This window comes from Lithobates pipiens, unplaced genomic scaffold (genome assembly GCF_037356315.1).
Source record: "Lithobates pipiens isolate NorthernLeopardFrog02 unplaced genomic scaffold, aLitPip1_a1.2 Scaffold_8, whole genome shotgun sequence".
NCBI lineage: Eukaryota > Metazoa > Chordata > Amphibia > Anura > Ranidae > Lithobates > Lithobates pipiens.
The window spans coordinates 446688485-446713577 of NW_027507903.1; positions in this window are offsets into that span (position 1 = coordinate 446688485).

Below are 25093 nucleotides of genomic sequence, written 5' to 3' on the forward strand. Positions count from 1 at the left end.
TACCAAGTTACCAGTCCTTATAAGAACTTTTGTGGACCAAGCAGGTTGTGTATTAGTGTTTAGCAGACTGTGCGTCAGTCCCTATACCGCTGAAGGACTGCTGCAGTATAGGGCAGCGGTCAGCAGTAGTGCACGGCAACCCTATGTATTGTGGACCGATAGCAGTCCTTACAGAACAGCAGACTGTACTGCACTCAGGCCTATGTACCGTAGCACCCTATACCAAGTTACCAGTCCTTATAAGAACTTTTGTGGACCAAGCAGGTTGTGTGTTAGTGTTTAGCAGACTGTGCGTCAGTCCCTATACCGCTGAAGGACTGCTGCAGTATAGGGCAGCGGTCAGCAGTAGTGCACGTCAACCCTATGTATTGTGGACCGATAGCGGTCCTTACAGAACAGCAGACTGTAACGCACTCAGGCCTATGTACCGTAGCACCCTATACCAAGTTACCAGTCCTTATAAGAACTTTTGTGGACCAAGCAGGTTGTGTGTTAGTGATTAGCAGACTGTACGTCAGTCCCTATACCAATGAAGGACTGCTGCAGTATAGGGCAGCGGTCAGCAGTAGTGCACGGCAACCCTATGTATTGTGGACCGATAGCGGTCCTTACAGAACAGCAGACTGTACTGCACTCAGGCCTATGTACCGTAGCACCCTATACCAAGTTACCAGTCCTTATAAGAACTTTTGTGGACCAAGCAGGTTGTGTATTAGTGTTTAGCAGACTGTGCGTCAGTCCCTATACCGCTGAAGGACTGCTGCAGTATAGGGCAGCGGTCAGCAGTAGTGCACGGCAACCCTATGTATTGTGGACCGATAGCAGTCCTTACAGAACAGCAGACTGTACTGCACTCAGGCCTATGTACCGTAGCACCCTATACCAAGTTACCAGTCCTTATAAGAACTTTTGTGGACCAAGCAGGTTGTGTGTTAGTGTTTAGCAGACTGTGCGTCAGTCCCTATACCGCTGAAGGACTGCTGCAGTATAGGGCAGCGGTCAGCAGTAGTGCACGTCAACCCTATGTATTGTGGACCGATAGCGGTCCTTACAGAACAGCAGACTGTAACGCACTCAGGCCTATGTACCGTAGCACCCTATACCAAGTTACCAGTCCTTATAAGAACTTTTGTGGACCAAGCAGGTTGTGTATTAGTGTTTAGCAGACTGTGCGTCAGTCCCTATACCGCTGAAGGACTGCTGCAGTATAGGGCAGCGGTCAGCAGTAGTGCACGGCAACCCTATGTATTGTGGACCGATAGCGGTCCTTACAGAACAGCAGACTGTACCGCACCCAAGCCTATGTACCGTAGCACCCTAGACAGACCAAGTTACCAGTCCTGATAAAGAGCTTTGTGGAACAAGTGAGTTGTGAATGATTAGCAGACTGCAGCAGAAGGGCAGCAGTCAAGTATAATATTCTTTCTATATTTGGAAGAAAGAATATTATACGTGTACAAGCCTATTACCGTACCACTGATACCAGTCCTGAAAAGAACCTTTGTGGAACTAATAGTAACAGCAAGTCTTTAAAATTATCCTCACTGCCTGACACACTGCTTCCTGCCTGTCCCTATACAAATTGGCAAAAAAGAGTAGGCTGGAACGATTAGCTGGAACAGCTCTTTTGTGGACCTGATAGTAACAGCTAATGATGATGATGATGATGATGATGAAGAAAGACTAATCTGGCTGAGCTGTCCCTAAAATAGCAGCATACAGCGCTCTGTCCCTTTATCTAAACTGACAAAAGAAACTCAGGCTGCTGACCTAACACCTATACCAGTCCTGAAAAGAACTTTTGTGTACCAAATAGCTAGCGTTTTCTCTGTCCCTACTCCACACAGGATCCTTTCCCTACAGTGACAGAAGAAAGAATGTAAAATGGCCACCGGATCGGGTGTATTTATAGGTTAGGGGGAATGTCCAAGTGTCCATGAGCTGTCATGTCTCAATTGGTTGTCCTGTAACACATGATAAACGTGTCACGAAAGGTTAAAGTTCTTGTATACATTAAACACGTAAGTCCGCCGGGGCGAACGACGGAAAAAGGCGTTCGAACCCGCGGACGGCGAAAGTCGGAAATTCGCCGCGAAACGACCGCCGGGCGAAACGTTCGTCCATCACTACTTTTGAGAACCTAAGAGACAGATAAGAAACAGTAATTCAAATGAAATATTAGTTTAGTAGCAAATAAACGTTTTATTCAACATCAGAAACATTTTGCTGCAAAGCCACTGCCCCTCTACCCAATAAGTGCTCTAGATACTTTTGCCGGACATCTCTGGCAGTTTGGGAGGGCAACTCAGCATGGCCACTTTCCACTTGCTCTTAGAAAAAGCTTGAACTAACTTGACAGGATTCCAAAAGCGTTCTTGACAACTCTTCGGGCACAAGATAGCCTATAGTTTAAGATCCTCTGCTCTGGGGTCAGGTTCCTCATGGGAAAGGGCCTCATAAGATGTCCCCCCCAGAGCAAAGGCCTCATCTGCAACAAAGACGAAATTGAGGCCCTCCACATTCTCCTCAGGAGGTGGCAAATGTAAGGTGCCATTCTGGAGCCGACTGTAGAATCCTGTCTGGGCAATCACTCCTCCATCCGAGTTGCGGCCATTTTTCCCAACATCAAGGTAAAGGAATTCATAACTTGCAGACACCACCACTAACATCACTATACTGCAAAATCCCTTATAATTAAAATAACAAGAGCCCGAGTTGGGTAGTGGAACAATATGCACATGCTTCCCATTAATAGCCCCACCACAGTTGGGAAAATCCCACTGATGGTGGAATTGGGAAACCACAGTCTGCCATTCCTGTGGGTTGGAAGGAAACTGTGGAGTCAAACAAGAAAAAAAAAATTACTACTTTTGCACATAACATTGCAAGCAGATTAGACACAAACATTCTTGGCCAACATAAGTATTACATTAGTTGAAATTAGTATTTAAAGACAAACATAAAAGGTCAGCTTATCAGATTCCTCACCCCCTCTGGTAGCCCATTCAAAAAATGTTATGTCATTAAGGTTGTTTTTAACATGATCATAATTTTGAACTCACTTATTAGAGGCTTTTTGCACCGATCGATATATATATATATATATATATATATATATATATATAGTGTCTCACAAAAGTCAAATATTTGTAAATATTTTATTATATCTTTTCATGTGACAACACTGAAAAAATTAAACTTTGCTACAATGTAGTGAATGTGCAGCTTAGTTTGTGTGACCACCATTATTTTTCAGCACTGCCTTAACCCTCTTGGGCATGGAGTTCACCAGAGCTTCACAGGTTTCCACTGGAATCCTCTTCCACTCCTCCATGACGACATTAGGATCTGGTGGATGTTAGAGACCTTGCACTCCTCCACCTTCCATTTGAGGATGCTCCACAGATGTTCATCATTTAGGTCTGGAGACATGCTTGACCAGTCCATCACCTTTACCCTCAGCGTATTTAGCAAGGCAGTGGTTGTCCTGGAGGTTTGTTTGAGGTATTTACCATGTTGAAATATTGCCCAGTCTCCGAAGGCAGGGGATCAGGTTTTACCTCAGTATGTCACAGTACATCTTGGCATTCAGGGTTCACTCAATGAACTGTAGCTCCTCAGTGCCGGCAGTCCCACACCATGACACTCCCAACACCATGCTTGACTGTAGGCAAGACACACTTGTCTTTGTACTTCTCACCTGATTGCTGCCCCACACGCTTGACACCATCTGAACCAAATACGTTTATCTGGGTCTCGTCAGACCACAGGACATGGTTCCAGCAATCATGTTTTTATTCTGCTTGTCTTCAGCAAACTGTTTGTGGGGCTTTCTTGTGCATCATCTTTAGAAGAGGCTTCCTTCTGGGACAGCAGCCATGGAGACCAATTTGATGCAGTATGCGGAATATGGTCTGAGCACTGACAGGCTGACCCCCCACCCCTTCAATCTCTGCAGCATTGCTGGCAGCACTCATATGTCTATTTCTCAAAGACAACCTCTGGATATGATGCTGAGCATGTGCACGCAACTTCTTTGGTCAACCATGACAAGGCCTGTTCTGAGTGGAACCTGTCCTGTTAAACTGCTGTATGGTTTTGGCTAACGTGCCTTCTTATAACCTAGGACATCTTTATGTAGAGCAACAATTATTTTTTTCAGATCATCAGAGAGTTCTTTGCCATGAGGTGCCATGTTGAACTTCTAGTGACCAGTATGAGAGAGGGAGAGTGAGAGCGATAGCACCAGATTTAACACACCTTCTCCCCATTCACACCTGAGACCTTGTAACAGTAACAAGTCATATGACACTGGGGAGGGTAAATTGCTAATTGGGACCAATTTGGACATTTTCACTTAGGGGTGTACTCACTTTTGTTGCCAGCGGTTTAGACATTAATGGCTGTGTGTTTATTTATTTTGAGGGGACAGCAAATTTACACAGTTATACAAGCTGTACACTCACTATACATTGTGGCAAAGTGTAATTTTTTCAGTGTTGTCACATGAAAAGATATAATAAAATATTTAGTACTCACTTTTGTGGAATACTGTGTGTGTGTGTATACTGTATATATATAATATATAATTTTTTTAACCACTTCAATAGAGGGCACTTATACACCTTCCCACCCAGAATTTTCTTTCACCACTTTTTTTTTTTCATTAACCACTTGCCACAAAATCACCTACCTGGTAGGTAATTTGACTTCAAGTGGTTGTACCGGGATGATGCCTGCAACTGCAGGCATCACCCTGGTACTGTTTTTTTTAGAGCCAATGATCAGCTCTTTTGTAATAGCAATCGGAGTGTTTATTATTATTATACAGGACTTATATCGCGTCAAAAGTTTGCACATCGCTTTACAACATTAGGGCAATACAGGAAGAATCAGAGGGTCCTGCTCCTTAGAGCTTACAATCTAAAAGGGAGAGTCAAGTGATACAAAAGGTATTAACTGTGGGGGTGAGCCGATGGAGAAAATAAATACTTGTGAATATTCCCTTGACTCCTGTCTGCCTTTTGCCCCACAGCTACCAAAGACCTGTTCCTCTTTAATCGTTCCACATCCTAAAGTCTCCAGGGTGCATTTACACTTTTTTAAATCTGTTCACGCAATATTTTGAATGAATTACTATGACTGGACTGCATGGTATGGGAGTTATGAGCTAATAAATGAGGATCTGGAGTATGACAAATAAATGCATACCAATTGACAGGATAAAAGAGGTGACCCCTCTGTTCATGTTGACAGTATGTCTCTGCTAATACCTTTGAACAGGTCTCATCTAATAGGCCCATGCTGTGAGCACATCCTCATTAGGCATATTCCTTTATTTTTTTTATTTTTATTTTTTTACAATAACAGCATTGCCAATTTGCATGATCTGATCCCAGCACATTGGCATTTCATTTTAACCTATGATGCACTATGAAGCCTCCCTATCATATTTAAAGATGAAAAGAAAGTCCTTATTGTGGAGAAACAACCTGCTTTCTGATTGGGGTTTTCATTTAAAGCAAGCCTGTCATACATTTTCAATATTCACACTAACTAAAAGCCTGCTATTAAATGCAGTTATCCAAAAGCATCTTCTGTGTGCTGCTCACACCAAGCAGTGACCTCAAGTTCTATAAAACTAAATCTCCGCATTAGGATAACATGTAATAAAGAAGTGTAATGCCGCGTACACACGACCGGATTTTCGATGGACTAGGTCTGACAGAACGAATCCGCCGGACAATTGGATCATGTGTGGGCTTCATCGGACCTTTGCTGTCTAAAAATCAGACAGACTTTAGATTTAAAACATGTCTCAAATCTTTCCGACGGACTCAAGTCCGGACGAAAAACCAGTTCGTCTGTATGCTAGTCTGATGGACGAAAACCGACGCTAGGGCAGCTATTGCCTACTGGCTATGAACTTCCTTATTCTAGTCTGGTCGTATGTCATCACGTTCACATCTGTTGGGCTTTGGTGTGCTTGTGTGTGGCCAAGTCCGTTCATTCAGAAAGTCAGTCAGAACTCAGCCGAAGGTCCGTCGGAAAGACTGTAGGGAAGACCGTCGGACCTAGTCCGTCGAAAAGTCCGGTCGTGTGTACGTGGCATAATGCTTCCTTATTTGGTTGCTAATATCTCAGGAACCAGAGAGTCTTCCCCAGGAGCCTTAAAATAGGACCTTTAGGTGACCAGAAGTCATCCAGGGATTTACGAGCACTGGATTTCTGCTTGTAAAGAACCAGTGAAACTCTGCAATGTTGAACAAGAACTGGTGATTCATCCTTAGGACCACTGTACCTCATGAATAAGTGAATTGCCAAAATAAGTTGGCACTTACTGGGTAAGCTTGGCTTAGCGTAAGCCTACCAATGTACTGCATAGATCTTGGTGTGAAATTAGCTGCATTTCATCTATTTACAAGCTAAGAGGGGACAACATCTTTTGCATTTTTTTTTAAATAATATTTAACAACTTTTTCTTCATCTTCTGAAATCTCTGTCTTTATGATACATCACGTGGACACAGAGTGAGGGTATTATTCCTTACTTACTGGGTTATACTTGTGATTCTCTATATATCTCCTCCCATACAGAAAGTACTTCAGTGTTTTTACCAGTGTCTGCAAGGTGGCCTGGACTTTTTGCCATCAGGTATCTGTGGCTCAGATTTGTAAGGTTGGTCTTCAGCCTGGTCTTCAGCCTGGTCTTCAGTGCATACGTTCACAAAATTTTATCAAGTGGATGTTCAAGCAGCCGAGGATTTAGCTTTCAGCCGTAGTGTACTGCGGGCTGCTGTATAGGTCTGTTGGCTATTGTTTTTGCAGGGTGTCTCCCTCCCCTCGAGGCTATTGCTCTGTGATGTCCCAGTAATTAAGGAATAATAGCCTCACTCTGTGTCCCGTGATGTATGATAAAGAAAATAGGATTTTTTCATCATACTTACCTCTAAAATCTTTTTCCTGACAGATTCCATGGCAGCCTACGTGTGGGTAAATCCCGACCCCTCATAATTCATAGGACCCTTCTCCCATAAATCTTTGCTCCTGGCCAGAGGCTGTGTTCCTTTTTTTGTCCTCCTAGGACCAAGATGAAGTGTTACCTTTCCATTAAGTTTTCCGTAATCCAGGCCTGACATTGTGCACGGCGATATGTTGGTGGTTAGCGGTGATCCTCTCTGAAGTCCAGCAATTCTAGCAATTAGCAGGTCGACACCGGCAACATAATGTGATGCCATGAAGAGCTTACTAGCCTGGCCATTGGCAGGCAAGCAGCAATATGGCTAAAGTCCCAGGTATTAGCAGGAGGACTTGTTGTAAATGCTCTGGTCGTGCAGGGGGTCAAGCAACAGCTCCCCAGTCCCAGGTCTGGTCCAGATCGTGCCGTGGTGGTGGTAATGTACAAAGATATTCATTTTATTATGGCAGCTGCATCTCTGTGTTTTGTGTATCTTCTTGTTTGCTATCAAGCTCCAGTAATTGGCCATGGTGGCTGGAGCGCAGCTGCATTCCAGCTCACCCATTTCAGGAAGTCGCCAGGACCTGTCTGCACATCTGCAAGCTGCAAACGAATCAGAGGCTGGGTTCACACAGGAGCAATTCCGCCAAAAAAGCGGCGGCGGTTTCCGACGCAGGTGCGCTGTGGGGCATGGTGACATCATCAACAGCGGCAGATTTAAATAGCTGTCAAAGCAACTATTCCTTGGGATGACTTGCAGGCTTATGTGGCAGTCTCCCCAGGCACTGCTCTCCAGTTTACAAGGTAAATTGCTTGCTGTGGGCTCCCTGGATGCTGGCTATGTTTGTTATGTTCTCTCTCATGCCTGTTGTCACTCCTGTTTCTCCTGTTTCTCATAAGGCTTTAATAGTTCATTTCATTTTCAAGCTGCCTTGACAAGGATCTGTCACCGCCCCCCGTGGCCAACCCTTGTGCTGCGGGTAGGATTTGATTATTTTCTTCTCCACTCAGCCCTTCTAGGTCTGAACACCAAAACATGGCAAGCAAAGATAAGGATCGTCTTATTTCTCAATGTCATCACTCCTCTTCAAGCTCTAGATGTCATATATCTCCCTCCAGATCGAGGTACCACAGAAAGGAGTCTAAAACCAACTCTGGGCTACACTCTCACCACCACTCCAGATGCTCTGAGAGGAAAGCCTGCTGGGGATGCGGGGCCCTGGTTCCCGAAAGCAAGTCATCCTGCGAGCAATGCTTTTCCACAGCCACAAAAGAAAGAGAGGGTGGAGACCAACGAGTGGAAGAACTGGTCAGAAAGGTGGCCTGTGAGTCCCTGACTAAAGTGGATTCTATTCGTACCCACAACGCTGCTGGTGACACCATGTCAGTCTCTATTGGGGATGATCTCGAGGCTCCAGGTCTTTCACAGCCGAACCATTCCTCAATTGAAGCCTCAGACAGTGAGGAGGTAGATGACCCTGGTGCAGGTTTTGAATTTGCCTTAGTACCACAGCTGGTCAAAGCTGTCAAAGAAGGTTTGAGATGGGAAGAGCCAGGGAAGGCACACTCCAAACAGAGGAATTATTTTAAACACCTCAAAAAAGAACACCCTAATTTCCCTTTTGGGTGAACTCAGCAAAATAATTACTGATGAATGGGGTGGTGTTGAAAGGAAGAATTCCCTGTTAACAAAGGTATCGAAGATGCACCCATTTAAAAGCGAGGATGTGAAACATCTGGAGTTGGCTCCTCTCATTGACACAGCTATCATGAGATTGGTGAGGCACGTTGCACTCCCACTGGAAGATGGCCTGGAGAGGAAAATTGATACCGACCTCAAGCGGATCTATATTACAGCGAGTATGACTTGCAAACCAACTCTAGCTCTCGCAGCTCTTTCTAAAGCAATGGAAGTCTGGACGGACGACGTAGATGCTTCTCTGAGAAGCAAGAAGAAATGGCCAGGAGCTCACCTATTCATGAACTAAGGTTCGGTGGCTGCGTTTCTTGGGGAGGCTTCCCTGGACATAATTCGCCTGGTGGCTCGGATCATTCTGTTATCTGTGATGGCTAAGCGTGCCTTGTGGCTGCGTCCATGGGTAGCTGACCCTGCCTCCAAGCAGGCATGGTATAGGGTTCCCTTTGAGGGTTCGTCCCTCTTTGGGAAAAAATTGGATATTGTCATCACCCATGCCACAGGGGGCAAGTCAGGATTCCTCCTCCAGGATCGCCATCTGCTAAACCAGAAGAGCCCAGGCAAGGTTCAGATCGAGCAAGGGATGCTCACCGCTATAGGCCTGGCCATGAATTCAGGAAGACCTGGAAGAAAAACCAGCCTTTGGACCAGAAGTTTTCAAAAGGGGCATCTTCCAGTGGATGAGAAGCCCCTAAGTCTTTTTGATATTGCGCCTGCCCAGACAGAGCGAGTCAGAGCTTGCTTACTTCGTTTTCAACACGTTTGGCTAGACTCGATCAAAGATTATTGGATTGTCAAAACAGTCTCATCAGGCCATGCCTGGATGTTCAGCAACCCACCCATTCTCTGATTCATATCCACATCCTTGCATCTCTCGGAAGAGAAAAAGCAAATTCTCCCATCCTATGCAGACTCTCTTGTGGCTCAGGCCGCTGCAATACCAGTTCCAGCTGACGAAAGATTTCAAGGGGTCTATTCACCCCTTTTCATGGTGTTGAAGAAAACGGCTGATGGAGGCCTGCTATAGACCTAGCCCACTTGAATTCTTTCATCAAGAAGGAGAAGTTCAAGATGGAGACACTACTCATGATTCGTTAAGCAATCCAGCCAGGTGATTGGCTTGTGTCTATAGACCTGAAAGACGCTTACTACGATGTCCCCATAGCGTCAGAGTTCCAGAAATACCTTTGCTTTGCTGTCGATCAAATCCATCTGCAGTTCACCTGCCTCCCCTTCGGACTTACATCACCTCATGTGTTTTCAAAACTCTTGTTGGCTATTGTGGCACTGATCATGACCAGAGGTATCCATCTGTACCACTATTTGGACAACCTGCTGTTGTTATCTCGGGACAGGGAGCAGTTGCTAATCCACAGATCCAAGGTCATCTCTACTCTACTCGTTTGGTTGGCTACTGAACCTGGAAAAGAGCCACCTAGATCCTATACAGTCCCTGGTTCCTCAGGGCACAATCCAACACTAGCAAGAGCACTGCATTACTCCTGGAAAAAAATGCCAGTGATCCAGGACAGAGTTCACCTTGCAATGTTCTCCTCTCATCTCTGAGCCTCACAATACCTAAAAATCATTGGCACCATAGTAGCAACAACACCCATGGTAAAGTGGGCTCAGTGGAAAATGCAGCCCTTCCAGAAGGGCTTCCTCCAGCAGTGGAACCCAGGGCTTCAGCATCACTCTAATTTGAATAACCTTGTCCATGTGGGAGAACCTTCCTTGGTGGTTACAGCAGAGGAACTTCCTCAATTGTCATTCCATTGCACCTGTGTCCTGGATCACCATCACAACAGATGCCAGCAACAGGGACTGTGGCGTGCTCTGCTTGATAGAGGTAGCAAAAGGCATATGGAGCTTTCCTTCTCACAGGATAGTCTCCAATATTCTGGAACTCCGGGCAGTGTTCTGCACTCTACAGGTCTTTCACCACTTAACAGCAGGAGCCTCAGTTCTCCTAAGACTGGACAACGCAAAGGCAGTCTCATACATCAAGAGACAAGGGGGTACTCACAGTCTCTCCCTGTTGAAGGATGTAGAGCCCATCATGACCTGGGCTCAGTACAACCTAGCCAACCTGACAGCTGTCTATCTCCTTGGAGTCCAGAACATTAAGGCAGATTTTCTCTCGAGAGTATCTCTAGACAACGAGTGGGCTCTCCACCCCAAAGTCTTTAAGTGGATCCTGTCCTTGGGAATCATTCTTGAAGTAGACTTGTTCACCTCTCCGTGTAACTTCAGACTAGAGAAATACTGTACGAGGTCTCATTGTCCCCAGGCTTTCAGGGTGGATGCTCTGATAGACCATTGACAATTCCACAGGGCCTATGCCTTTCCCCCGTTTCCTGTCATTTTCCGGTTTCTGACGAGGCTCAGGATGGAAAAGCAGAGATAGTGGTAATAGTCCCTTACTGGCCAAACAGACCATGGTTTCCTCTGCTGATGAAACTCAGCTTCCAGGACCCCATTCCTCTGCCCTCCAGACCAGATCTCCTATCACAAGGGGCAACTATAGATCCATGCCTGGCCCATCTACATCTGATGGTCTGGTTCTTGTGAGGGGAAGGCTGGAGGCCTAGGCTGTCCAAATAGGGCCATCTCCATGTTATTGAATGCCAGAAGAGCAGGCACCAACAGGGTCTACTAGAGAATTTGGAAAAAATTTCCAGACTACACCTCTTCCACTGCAGGGTCTTGCAGTAACCCAAAGATATATGATATCCTGGGCTTCCTACAATCAGGCTTAGATCTCCCCTTGTCAGTCAGCTCTCTGTGGGTCCAAGTCTCTGCAATTTCTGCCTTTACAGGAATTTCCTGGGCTAGACACCCTCTTACTCAACAGTTCTTCATATGAGCAGTGAGGCTCAGACCTCAGAAAAGGCCAAGATTCTCTAAATGGGATCTTCCCTTTGTCCTGGATTTCTTCTCAGGAAGAGAGTTGGAACATGCAGATCAGTCCTCTATTAAGGAACTTTCCCTGAAAGTTGCCTTCCTGATGGATATAACATCGGCCAAGAGGGTCTCCGAAATCAGCTCTCTGGGATGCAAGGAGCCATTTCTAACCTTTTTTCCTGATCGGGTAGTTTGATTCCAAACCCCAAAGTGTCATCTGTGTTTCACTACAATCAGGAGATCGCACTTCCAAAGTTCAGATTCAGATTGCTCTTCCAGATCTATCGCAGCATGGATTGTTCAGGCCATTCAGTGAGCCTACAAAGCCAAGGGCTTGGCGCCTCCAGAAGCAGTGACTGTTCACTCAACTAGAAGCGTGTCTACATCATGGACGGCATGTGGCTCCAGAAAGTTATTTGCAAGGCGGCCTTGTGGTTTTGAATTAACACATTCATGGTGCACTACTGCATAGAGCCAGCCTCGTTATCTTCTGTTAATTTTGGTTTAAGTATCTTGTCTGTTGATGGTGCCAATGACGCATTTTTTCTTTTGTCCAGCACCCTGCCCACTCGGGTGTGTATTTCCCGCATGTAGGCTGCCATGGAGTCTGTCAGGAAAATGGAAAATGTCTATCAAATACTTACTGTAATTTTCCTTTCCTGATGGACTCCATGGCAGCAGGAGTTCCCTCCCAGTGGCTGGAGTAGGCTAAATTATGGAACATGGCCTCTGGCCCGGAGCAAAGATTTATGGGAGAAGCGTCCTATGAGGTATGAGGGGGTAGGCCGCCATGCAGTACATCAAGAAAGGAAAATGACTGTAAGTATTTGATAGCAATTTTCCGTTTTCTTTGAGTACATCACGGGACACAGAGGTCCCTCCCTTCTTTTTGAGGATTAAGTGCTTGCTACAAAACTGAAGTACCTGTATGGGAGGGGTTATATAGGGGATCACTTCCTGTCTAAAGACCTTTGGTCTACCAGTGTCCATTCACCTGGAGATGAAGTATAACCCATGAAGTAAGCCTCACTCTGTGTTCCCTGATGTACTCAAAGATGGGTAAGTGTGATGAAAAAATCATTTTTTTAAATCATGACATATTGCACTTCACCGGGATTTAAATCTGAAGAGCTAATAACCAAGATTGTGTTTCACACGGGCGCCTTCTGTTTAGCAGGGAATCTGTGAGCTGATACCCTGCTGATCGGAGTAGAGTGGGTGGATTTCAGGTCTATGTCTGCATAGTTTATGCAGAGCTGACATGGACAGACTCTGCTCAACTTTATGGGTGGCCACAAATAAATGAACTCTTAATTTTTTTTTTTTTTGCGGTCCTGATCAGACCTGGAGGTAGGCAGGTGTAAATGGACACAATTCTGTTTATGTGCTCCTGTCCATAGGAATGCATGGACCTTCCGATCAGGTCCACCTGAAAAAATGACAGATGGACCCGATCGGACCGCCCATGTGGAAGGGCCCCAAGTTTTGCTTTTTAATATCATGGGCCAGGTTAACCCCCAATCTGAATGAGCTTGCACACCCAGCTCATTAATTGACATACTCAAGCTACTTTTTTTTTTTTAATATTAATCTTTATAAAATTTTCACAATATACAGACCACATTTTAAAATAACATTGCCAAAATTTCAATACATATTCCTTCCATTCAAGAGTCTGAGTTTTAAAGTTCTAGGAAGGGGGGGGGGACATAAAAATACATCCATACTTCACATATAATTAACAAAATAAAAATCAATATCTAGACAATACCATAATCCCCAATATCCTTCCTCGACTATTTTTGCAATTCCTACATTTTTCCTATTGATATAACCCCCCCCTCCCTCCCACCCTTTCTATCGATACAACCCCCCCTCCCCTCCCCCCCCAATATATATGTTTGTGCTTTTATCCTACAATGTGTCGTAAATATGTTATAATGCTTCCCATACCTTTAATATACTCTACCCTGCTCCCTCCCAATACCCATCCCCCCTCCCCCTCTCTTCTTCCTTTTCCTATCGTGGTTTAAACTGGGGTATGCATCTCTTCTATCCACTCTCTCCAATTTCTGTTAAACTCTTTTAAGTTATTTCGTTTTGCATATACTGCTCTCTCCTTACATAGGTATTCGTTTACAGCACTCATCCAATCCTCTACTGTGGGGGCTAGCTTTGATTGCCATCTCCTAGCGATCATTCTTCTGGCTTGGAATAGGCATTTTAGAATTACCGTTGTTATTCCCTTTCTCTCTACTTCCTCATTTCTATATCCTAAGATACACACTATGGGATTTAATTCTATCACAGTCCCAAAGGCCCTACTTATTGTCTCTACCACTCCTTCCCAGTATCTAAATAATTTGGGACATTTCCAGAGCATATGCATTAAATTCCCTGACCCCCCCCCACACCTGGGGCAACAGTCATCTGTTCTCTTACCGAATCTAAATAGTTTCTGGGGAGTATAGTATGCTCAAGGTACTTTAAAAAAAAAAAAGATATCATTTGTTTCATAGCATTTTTCCATTAATCATCTTGACTATTTTGTTTGTACAGAACGGGTATAGATTAAAGCCATTGTCAGGTTTTTGTTGCTGTATGTGTTCTTTTTGCAAAGATTTCTCATTACTTCCTGCTCCACAATATTAGGCTGTATTTTTTAATTCAGGTACTGTTTTACTTTAAACAAAAGTGTCTTAATTTATTATTTTATTATTACTTAAAGCTAAACTCTGGTATAAGCAAATAATGTCTAAATACAAAATGGTTCTGTATTCTCATTAGCATCTTGGTGCACTAATCCAGCATGAAGCTGTGCCTTGGTGTAGGAGCTTCCTGTAAAATACCAGCCACCGCTGCTCTCATTCCTTGTGTAAGATGGCTGGTCTTGTAACCCCCAGTAGTTTGCTGCAGGCACCCCTGTAGTGAGTGGACCCTGTGCTGAGTCCTAACCACAGCTACCAACAGCTCTGTGGTCTGCACAGGATATGTATAGCACAGTCATGACGTCACTTCTATTTTTACAATATAATAACTGGATTTGCAAAGGGCATTTGGTGAGCGTCGTGTACTGTAGATCAGTGGTCATCAATCCCATCCTCAGGGCCCACTAACAGGCCAGGTTTGCAAGAAAACTGAAAACTGAAAACAGGTGATATATTTTGCTGCTCAGTGATTGCAGTATTCTATTCTGCATCTCCCCAAGGTAATACATAAAACCTGGCCTGTTAGGTTGCCCTATCTTGCAAACCTGGCCTGTTAATGGGCCCTGAGGACAGGGTTGATGACCACTGCTCTAGAGCATGCAGCAGCAGGATCTGTGACTGCTGTGTCATCGATGTACTGGGTAACTGTGAGCTGCCCTGGTACCATGTGATCACTGTGATCAATCACAGCGATCACAGTTACTGTAGTAAACAAGGCTGTCATTGTTTACTACTGTGTGATCTTTGTGATTTGTCACAGCAATCACATGGCACCAGGCCTAATCACAGCGGCCCTGTACCATGTGGGAACTTGGTAGTAAACGAGGTTTCATGAATAAAACGCTTGAAGAAACTTATGCCATGTACACATGACAGGACTTTTCGACAGCAAAGGTCTGACGGAATGAATCCGCCAGACAATTCGATCATGTATGGGCTTCATCGCATCTTTGCTGTCTAAAGATCAGATGGACTTTAGATTTAAAACATGTTTCAAATCTTTCCGATGGACTCGGGTCCGGTCGAAAATTCAGTTCTTCTGCATGCTAGTCCGACGGATGAAACCGACGGTAGGGTAGCTATTGGCTACTGGCTATGAACTTCCTTATTCTAGTCCAGTCGTACATCATCACGTTCGAATCCGTCAGACTTTGGTGTGATTGTATGTGGCCAAGTCCGTTCGTTCGGAAAGTCTGTCTGAACTCCGTCGGACCTAGTCTGCCAGAAAGTCTGGTCGTGTGTACGCAGCATTACTGATTGATTATTACAGCGATCAACAGCATATTAAGCAATCACAGTAAAAAAAAGTAAAAAGTAAAAAATAAATCCTGATTACCTCCCCAGGGCACTACAGTGTCAATATGGTATCACTGTAAAAAAATTGTACATAAAAATGTAAAACACAAAAAATATAGAATGTTTATTCATTTATTTTAATGAACTGTCAGCAGCCAGTGTTCCTGATCACTGCCACACCAGTTATGCCTTGTACACACGATCGGACTTTCCGCCAACAAAACTGTAAAATTTTGTCCGAAAGGGCGTTGGCTCAAACTTGTCTTGCATACACACAGTCACACAATTGTTGGCCAACAATTAAGAACGTAGGAATCCCGCGTTCCCTCCTGGCATGTCCGCGACCTTTCTCAAAAATAGCTGGCCACATAAAGAAATGTTTGCGCATCAGTTCTATAACAATGGGGAGATCTTGGACTACTCTGCACTCCCGACAGAAGGGGATCTCCCCCCCATACCTAAATGGTCCTACTTTCAAATACGCCATTTTCTTAAACAGGTACATAGAGAAGCTGAGTTATCTAGGCGGCTGACACCTTTTGAAACCCTCTGCTCACAGGCCTCTCCCCAACGCCACCTTATTTCGGTGACCCACTCATTCCTCTCCCAGTCCAAATCACCAAAAAATTGGAAAGCATGTATAGCGTGGGAAAGAGATCTGCAAATGGAGATCTCGGAAGAGGAATGGGAAAAGATCTTTATCATCACACATAAAAGGCTCCCTAAACGTGCATACCCAAGAGAACAATTTTAAACTTATTTCACGGTGGTATCGAACGCCGGCTCTGATAACCAAATTTAACCCAGAAATCCCTAACAAATGCTGGAGGTGCCTTGGTGCTGATGGATCCCTACTACATATATGGTGGTCGTGTCCCCGGATCCAGGAATTCTGGACCCGGGTGCATGACATAGCTAGCTCTATTACTGATCTCCCTATCGAATTCACAGCTGCCCGCATGCTCCTACACCATACTTCAATCCCAAACCGCTCATATACGCACTCACTAGGCTTGCATCTACTCAACGCTGCCAAACTTTGCATCCCTATCCATTGGGGATCTTCCACTGTCCCTTCCACCACTGAATGGTTACAAAAGGTGGCAAAGATAGCTGAGATGGAGGAACTCATTTATATTGCTAAGGATGCCCCTCATAAATTCGCACAGATTTGGGATAGATGGATGACCTTTCAAAGCAGTAACCCCTTGAACTTCGGGGCCAACATGTCTTGTCCCGTACGTACTGGGTAATCGCCTGTCGGATTTAGAAGAACCCCCAGCCCCAACTCACACTGTCCGCTTGGCCTCAGGTTCCTATTTCGGATAGGCTGCTAGGTTGCTTTCTGGATCCCAACCTCCATTCTGCGCATGGACAAATGGGGGAGCCCGGAGAGAAAACCCCCTTCCTAACCCATATACCCACCCTCTACCCTCCATCCACTCTTTTGCTGTTCCCCTACCCTTGTTCTTCCTTCTTTCTTTTTGAGTTCACCACCCCCCCGCATGGGGGTTCGGCCTTCGACATTGACACAGACTTCCACACACAAGGACGGTTACCAGCCTCTGATTGACGGAGTGAACCCCTTCCCAGTCCCCTACGCCTCTATTTTGGCCGAAGTTTTATCACCCACCCACCATTCCCCTCTTTCATACTCCGGGAAATAGCCCGATAGCCCTATTGCGATGGACGACTGAACATCCTCGAACCGATTAATTTGCCTATGCTTAGCTACCCCCTGACGCTCATTGGGATTGCATCCTTAAAGAGGAAATGAAAAGGAGTTGAGACGTAGGGGTTGTAGCACTGTGTGAAATTTGAACAGGGGATGTGGGGAAGGTCTCATCTCCGAGTTCCACTTCAAAACTAAGCGCTTTACGCCTGTTCACCTGTACGAATACTTACTTTGTTATTGTCTGTAATATTGACTTGTACTTCATTTGTGTAGTACATTAAGTATTGCTTGTTACACTTTTTGTTTCTTTGAAATTCAATAAATACTTTATGGAAAAAAAAAAAAAAAAAAAGAACGTAGTGACATACTACATGTAGTACACATGGTTTTTCAGCTATTTACCGCCACTCTTTGGGCTCCTTCTGCTAATTTTGCATTAGTAGAAGTTTAGGGAGTGTTGTTCCACGTTTTTTTCGCACTTTTCAGTTCACGCTTTTCAGTTCACGCTTTTCAGTTCATTTCTGAACGCCCGTTCGTCAACCAGACATGTTGCGTAATCAGAGGAGATAACGTGTTATTTATTATTGGCCTTGGAGCTATTGCTTTGACATTATTTTCTGGTTGAATAATAATGATTTGATTTGGTATATTTTCTATATTTTTGGAAGCATAGAATACACTTTTTGGTTAAGTGCTATCGGCAGATAGCATGTCTAATTTTATTTGTTTTCTTTTTTTAATGCACAATAAAAAAAATTGTGGAGAATAATACTTGGCTATGTGTTTTACTTCAAATGACAGTTTGGGAGTAGGCAGATACATTTTAAAAAATATCATGTGAAATTAACAAGGGGCACCAACATAGTTGTATCTTTGATTTAAAAAAATATGGGATAATGGTGTTGTGGTAACTTGCCCAAATAAAAAAAATAAATAAAAAAAAGCATAATAATATTATTCTTGATATCACTAGAAAAAAAAAAGCATTTGAAAATGTGTTTGCAATAACTTCATCAGTATCCCCAGAAAAGAAGCTTCATTATTATCCCATTAAAGAAGAAGAGAATTGTGCGCTGCATTTGAAGATTTTATAATTTGCCACATCACGAATGTTAATTCTCTATTACGAACGCTAGTTTACAACACCAACTGCTTCTGGCTTGTCCTTGCTTCCGAGCATGCGTATTTGTGCTTTGGACTTTTGTCAGACGGACTTGTGTACAACACACATTTGTTAGCGGAAAATATGAAGACATGCTAGCCAACATTTGTTGGCAGAAAGTCCGACAATAATTGTCCGATGGAGCATACACACAGTTGGATTTTCCGCCAACAGCATGACATCGAACATTTCCCGTCTGAAAATCTGATTGTGTGTACAGGCCTTAACAGTGTCCCTGATCAGTGCCATGCCAGTTATAGTGTCTTTGATTACTCCCACTGCAGTTACAGTGTCCCTGATCACCACTAGTGATGGACAAACTTCCGACGGGACGTTTCGCGAACGCGGACCGCGAATGCGGCCGATAGTTTGTGAACCGTAACGTTCGCGGCGGGCCCCATTGACTTCAATGGGAGGTGAACTTTGCAAACCTACAGGTCAAATTTGCAGCCACAAAATAATTACTAGCTATGTAAACATAGTCCCACCACATTGCCAATGACATAACACATGTATGAGGTGAATCTGGGATTGGCAACTACAAGCATTCTTTTTTTATATGTGAAATTGTGACAATTCAGCACTGTGGAGCGCATGAAGGCAATGGAGGAGAGGGAAGATCAGAGTAGGCAAAGAAGAGGGTGCAGGAGATGATCACCAGCAGCGTGACATACAGCAATGACACCTGCACCGTGATAGAGTGATCTGACACCAGCACCATGATAGAGAGCACTGACATCAGCAGCGTGACATACAGCAATGACACCTGCACCTTGATAGAGTGATCTGACACCAGCACCGTGATAGAGAGCACTGACATCAGCAGCGTGACATAAAGCACTGACACCAGCACCGTGATATACAGTACTGACATCAGCAGCGTGACATACAGCAATGACACCTGCACCGTGATAGAGTGATCTGACACCAGCACCGTGATAGAGAACACTGACATCAGCAGCGTGACATAAAGCACTGACACCAGCACCGTGATATACAGCACTGACACCAGCACCGTGATAGAGAGCACTGACATCAGCAGCGTGACATAAAGCACTGACACCAGCACCGTGATATACAGCACTGACACCAGCACCGTGATATACAGCACTGACATCAGCAGCGTGACATACAGCAATGACACCTGCACCGTGATATAGTGATCTGACACCAGCACCGTGATATACAGCACTGACACCAGCACCGTGATAGAGAGCACTGACATCAGCAGCGTGACATACAGCAATGACACCTGCACTGTGATAGAGTGATCTGACACCAGCACTGTGATAGAGAGCACTGACAATAGCAGCGTGACATAAAGCACTGACACCAGCACCGTGATATACAGCACTGACACCAGCACCGTGATATACAGCACTGACACCAGCACCGTGATATACAGCACTGACACCAGCACTGTGATAGAGAGCACTGACACCAGCACCGTGATATACAGCACTGACATCAGCAGCATGACATACATCAATGACACCTGCACCGTGATAGAGTGATCTGACACCAGCACTGTGATAGAGAGCACTGACATCAGCATCCTGACATAAAGCACTGACACCAGCACCGTGATATACAGCACTGACACCAGCACCGTGATAGAGAGCACTGACATCAGCAGCGTGACATACAGCAATGACACCTGCACCGTAATAGAGTGATCTGACACCAGCACCGTGATAGAGAGCACTGACATCAGCAGCGTGACATACAGCAATGACACCTGCACCGTGATAGAGGGATCTGACACCAGCACCGTGATAAAGAGTCATCTGACATCAGCAGCCTGACATAAAGCACTGACACCAGCACCGTGATATACAGCACTGACACCAGCACCGTGATATACAGCACTGACATCAGCAGCATGACATACATCAATGACACCTGCACCGTGATAGAGTGATCTGACACCAGCACTGTGATAGAGAGCACTGACATCAGCATCCTGACATAAAGCACTGACACCAGCACCGTGATATACTGCACTGACACCAGCACCGTGATAGAGAGCACTGACATCAGCAGCGTGACATACAGCAATGACACCTGCACCGTGATAGAGTGATCTGACACCAGCACCGTGATAGAGAGCACTGACATCAGCAGCGTGAAATAAAGCACTCACACCAGCACCGTGATATACAGCACTGACACCAGCACCGTGATATACAACACTGACACCTGCACCGTAAGCAGCCCCAGGAGGAAGTCAGCATAGCACAGAGATGGTGGGCGCCCCTCATAATATGCACAGCAGAGGTACAGCCCCAGGAGGAAGTCAGCACAGCACAGGGATGGTGGGAGCCCCTCATAATAAGCAGCCCCAGGAGGATGTCAGCATAGCACAGGGATGGTGGGCGCCCCTCATAATAAGCAGCCCCAGGAGGAAGTCAGCACAGCACAGGGATGGTGGGAGCCCCTCATAATGAGCATAGCACAGGGATGGTGGGAGCCCCTCATAATGAGCATAGCACAGGGATGGTGGGAGCCCCTCATAATATGCACAGCAGAGGTACAGCCCCAGGAGGAAGTCAGCACAGCACAGGGATGGTAAGAGCCCCTCATAATAAGCAGCCCCAGGAGGAAGTCAGCACAGCACAGGGATGGTGAGAGCCCCTCATAATAAGCAGCCCCAGTAGAAATATGACACCGCTCAACCTCTTCAAACAAGAGGGTACGGGCATATAGTACGGTGTGCTTTTTTTGGACAAGGAAGGGAGCCAAATGAAGAAAGAAGGTCTGTGTGCTCGAATAAAAAATTTGTTTATAGACATATACATGGTCTACCGGTCACATGTGTTGAATTCCTCCCAGATCCATGCCTCATTCATTTTTAGAAATGTGAGGTAGTTAACACTGTCGTGAGCTAAGCGAGTATGCTTATCGGTCACGATCCCCCCTGCTGCGCTGAACGTCCTTTCGAACCGGACACTGGACGAGGGGCAAGCCAACAGTTCGATTGCAAATTGGGCAAGCTCTGGCCAGAGGTCAAGCCTGCCCACCCAGTAGTCCAGGGGTTCATCACTCCTCAGAGCGTCCACATCGGCCGTTAACCCGATGTAGTCGGACACCTGACGGTCTAGGCGTTCCCTGATGCTGGATACGGATGACACCTGTCGATGGGTCGGCTGAAAGAATGACCTCATATCAGAAGTCACCAACACATCTTCAAACCGGCCTCTTCTTGCAGGCGCTGTTGGACTGGTATCCGCAACTCCTTCTCTGGGAGAGGGAATTGCTCCTCTGCCAGCGCAGGCAAAAGCAGAATGCAGCATTTCTTGAAGCAAGGCCTGGAAGTGCTCCATTCTGACAGCCCTCTGTGATGGCGGTAACAATTCCGCCATTTTGTGTTTGTACCGGGGGTCTAAGTACGTTGCCACCCAGGTCCTTATGCTTTTTATACGGGGGTCCCTATTAAAACACTGGAGCATGAAGGCCCCCATTTGCACTAAAGTGGAAGCGGTGTGGTGGCCTGGCTCCTGCTCATCATCCAGGATAATGTTGTCCTCTTCATTCTCCTCTCCCCATCCACGCACAACAACAGGGATCCCAGAAAGGTTTAAAGCATGCTCTTCTTGCTCCTCCTCATCCGCCCCTGAACCATCCTCCTCTGACTCCTATTCAGACTCCTGTTGTTCACTTGTCTCAGATAGAGTAGCCCCCCCTGGGAATTCATCCAGCATTGCGACTTCCTCATCTTCCCGCTCCTGCTCCTCCACAGCTTGATCAATGACACAACGCAATGCACACTCCATAAAGAAGGCATAAGGTACCATGTCACTGATGGCGCCATGGCTGCGACTGACCAGTTTGGTGATCTCCTCAAATGGCCGCAGAAATCTGCATGCGTCGCGCATGAGCAGCCACTGGCGCGGTGAAAAAAAAAACAGCTCCCCAGAACCTGTTCTGCCGCAGAGTTCATACAGGTAGACATTAACTGCACGTTTCTGCTGGAGCAGCCTATCAAGCATATAAAAGGTTGAGTTCCATCGCATCGGGCAATCGTAAATAAGACGTCTGACCGGCAGATTGTGTCGCCACTGAATGTCAGCAAGGCGAGCCATGGCCGTGTAAGATCTTCTGAAATGGGCCGAGATTTTCCTTGCCTGCCGCAAGATGTCCTGGACCCCAGGGTATTTGACAACGAATTGCTGCACGACCAAGTTTAAGACGTGTGCCATGCATGGCACGTGCGTAATTTTGCCCTGATTCAATACGCTAAGCAGATTGGCATCGTTGTCACACACCACTTTACCAACTGTCAAATTGAGTGGTGTTAGCCACTGATCAGTGTGACTCTTGGCTTCCAGGTACAACAGATGCAGCATGGCATGGCAACGTCTCACCTGGCATGTCAAATAGATTCTGGGGAGCTTGGGCGGCGCAGCGGAAGAGACGCTAGCAGCGGAAAAGGAAGATTCAGACGAGGAGGAGAGGGAGGAGGATGGAGTAGGAAGAGGAGGAGAAGAAGAGCCAGGCCTGCATGCAATCCGTGGCGGTAAAAGCAAATCTACACGGGTGCCATGGGTTACATGCTTGACGGCCATCAGAAGGTTCACCCAGTGGGCAGTAAAAGTGATATACCTTCCCTGCCCGTGTTTGCTAGACCACGTGTCTGTGGTCAGATGTATCTTGGCACCGACACTGTGTGCCAGAGATACATTCACTTGCCGCTGAACATGGCCATATAGCTCTGGGATGTCCTTCTGTGAGAAATACTTCCTTCCTGGGACCTTCCATTGTGGTGTTCCAATGGCCACAAATTTTAAAAAGGCCTCCGAGTCCACCAGTTTATATGGCAGTAGTTGGCGGGCTATGAGTTCTGACAAGCCAGCCGTCAACCGTTGGGCAAGAGGGTTATCCGGCGTCATCATTTTTTTATGCTCGAACATTAGGCCCACGGAAGCCTGCCTTTTTGCAGAAAAACGTGAGCTTGGTGTGATGGAAGGTGGAGTGGAGGAAAATTGTGAGGAGAGAGGAGAAGGAGAAGTAGAAGACGAAGGCTGGACGATGAGAGCCTGGAGTGTGGCTTTGTGTGTTCCGTTGCTCCAACTGGGCTCGGTGATGGCTGCTCATGTGCCTTCTTAAGGCGGTCGTCCCTAGGTGAGTGTTGGGCTTACCGCGACTAATGTGTTGACTGCAAAGATTGCAGATGGCAACACTATTGTCAGCAGCGGACACGTTAAAAAAAGCCCACACTGTGGAGCCATGTGCCGGTGTCCTGGGAGCGCCAGATGTGACCGTACATGGTCGATGATTCGCTTCTGATACATTAGCAGTCTGCTTTGTCCCTCCTGTGCAATGTAAGTTATTCCTGCTTCTCCTCCCTATCTGCTGGTCCATATCTCCCTCTGAACTCCCCTCCTCTTCCTCTCTTGTGGGCACCCACTTGACATCACTAGACACGTCATCATCGATGTCACCTTCCCCACCGCTATAAGTAGAGATCTCGGAGTAGGCAGCAACACCAGGGACCAACCTCCTCCTTGGGCTAATCTGGGTACTGTCGTCAGACTGCTGAGTGGCGGTTCTTGCTACCTCCTCTTCCTGATCCAATGCCAAGAGTGGCTTCTCATCAGAAATGTCTTGATATGGATCAGAAAATAATTCCTGTGACTCAAGCGGAAGGTATGTGGTGGTGGTGGTGTTGTTGGTGGTAGTGTCCTTGGGGGTGCACATAGCAGAGAGTGAAGAAGAGGGTGCAGATCGAGAGGATGAGGAGGGTGCAGAAGAGTAAGGCTGAGTGAGCCACTCAACCAAGTCTGGTGCGTCCTTTAAAGTAATTGAACGCACCTTCTGCAACTTCCCACTTTGGCTCAAGCCTGTTGCTCCTGCCCTACCCCTACCACCCCTGCGGAAGGGCCTGCCTCTTCCTCTGCCTGTCATTTTTTAAATGACCCTGTGACAAAACTCTCAGTCCCTATACTGATAAAGGACTGCTGCAGAATAGGGCAGCAGTCAGCAGTAGTGCACCTCAACCCTATATATTGTGGACCTATACCAGTCCTTAAGGAATAGCAGACTGTACCTCACTCAACCCTATGTACTGTAGTACACTATACCTTACCAGTCCTTATAAGGACCTTTGTGCAACTAGTAGGTTGTGATTAGCAGACTGTACCTCAGTCCCTACTGTATACTGATAAAGGGCTGCTGCAGAATAGGGCAGCAGTCAGCAGTAGTGCACCTCAACCCTATATATTGTGGACCTATACCAGTCCTTAAGGAATAGCAGACTGTACCTCACTCAACCCTATTTACTGTAGTACACTATACCTTACCAGTCCTTATAAGGACCTTTGTGGAACTAGTAGGTTGTGATTAGCAGACTGTACCTCAGTCCCTATACTGATAAAGGACTGCTACAGAATAGAGCAGCAGTCAGCAGTAGTGCACCTCAACCCTATATATTGTGGACCTATACCAGTCCTTAAGGAATAGCAGACTGTACCTCACTCAACCCTATGTACTGTAGTACACTATACCTTACCAGTCCTTATAAGGACCTTTGTGCAACTAGTAGGTTGTGATTAGGGATGAGCCGAACACCCCCCTGTTCGGTTCGCACCAGAACCTGCGAACAGACCTAAACTTCGTGTGAACTTTAGAACCCTATTAAAGTCTATGGGACTCGAACGTTCACAATCTAAAGTGCTCATTTTAAAGGGTAATATGAA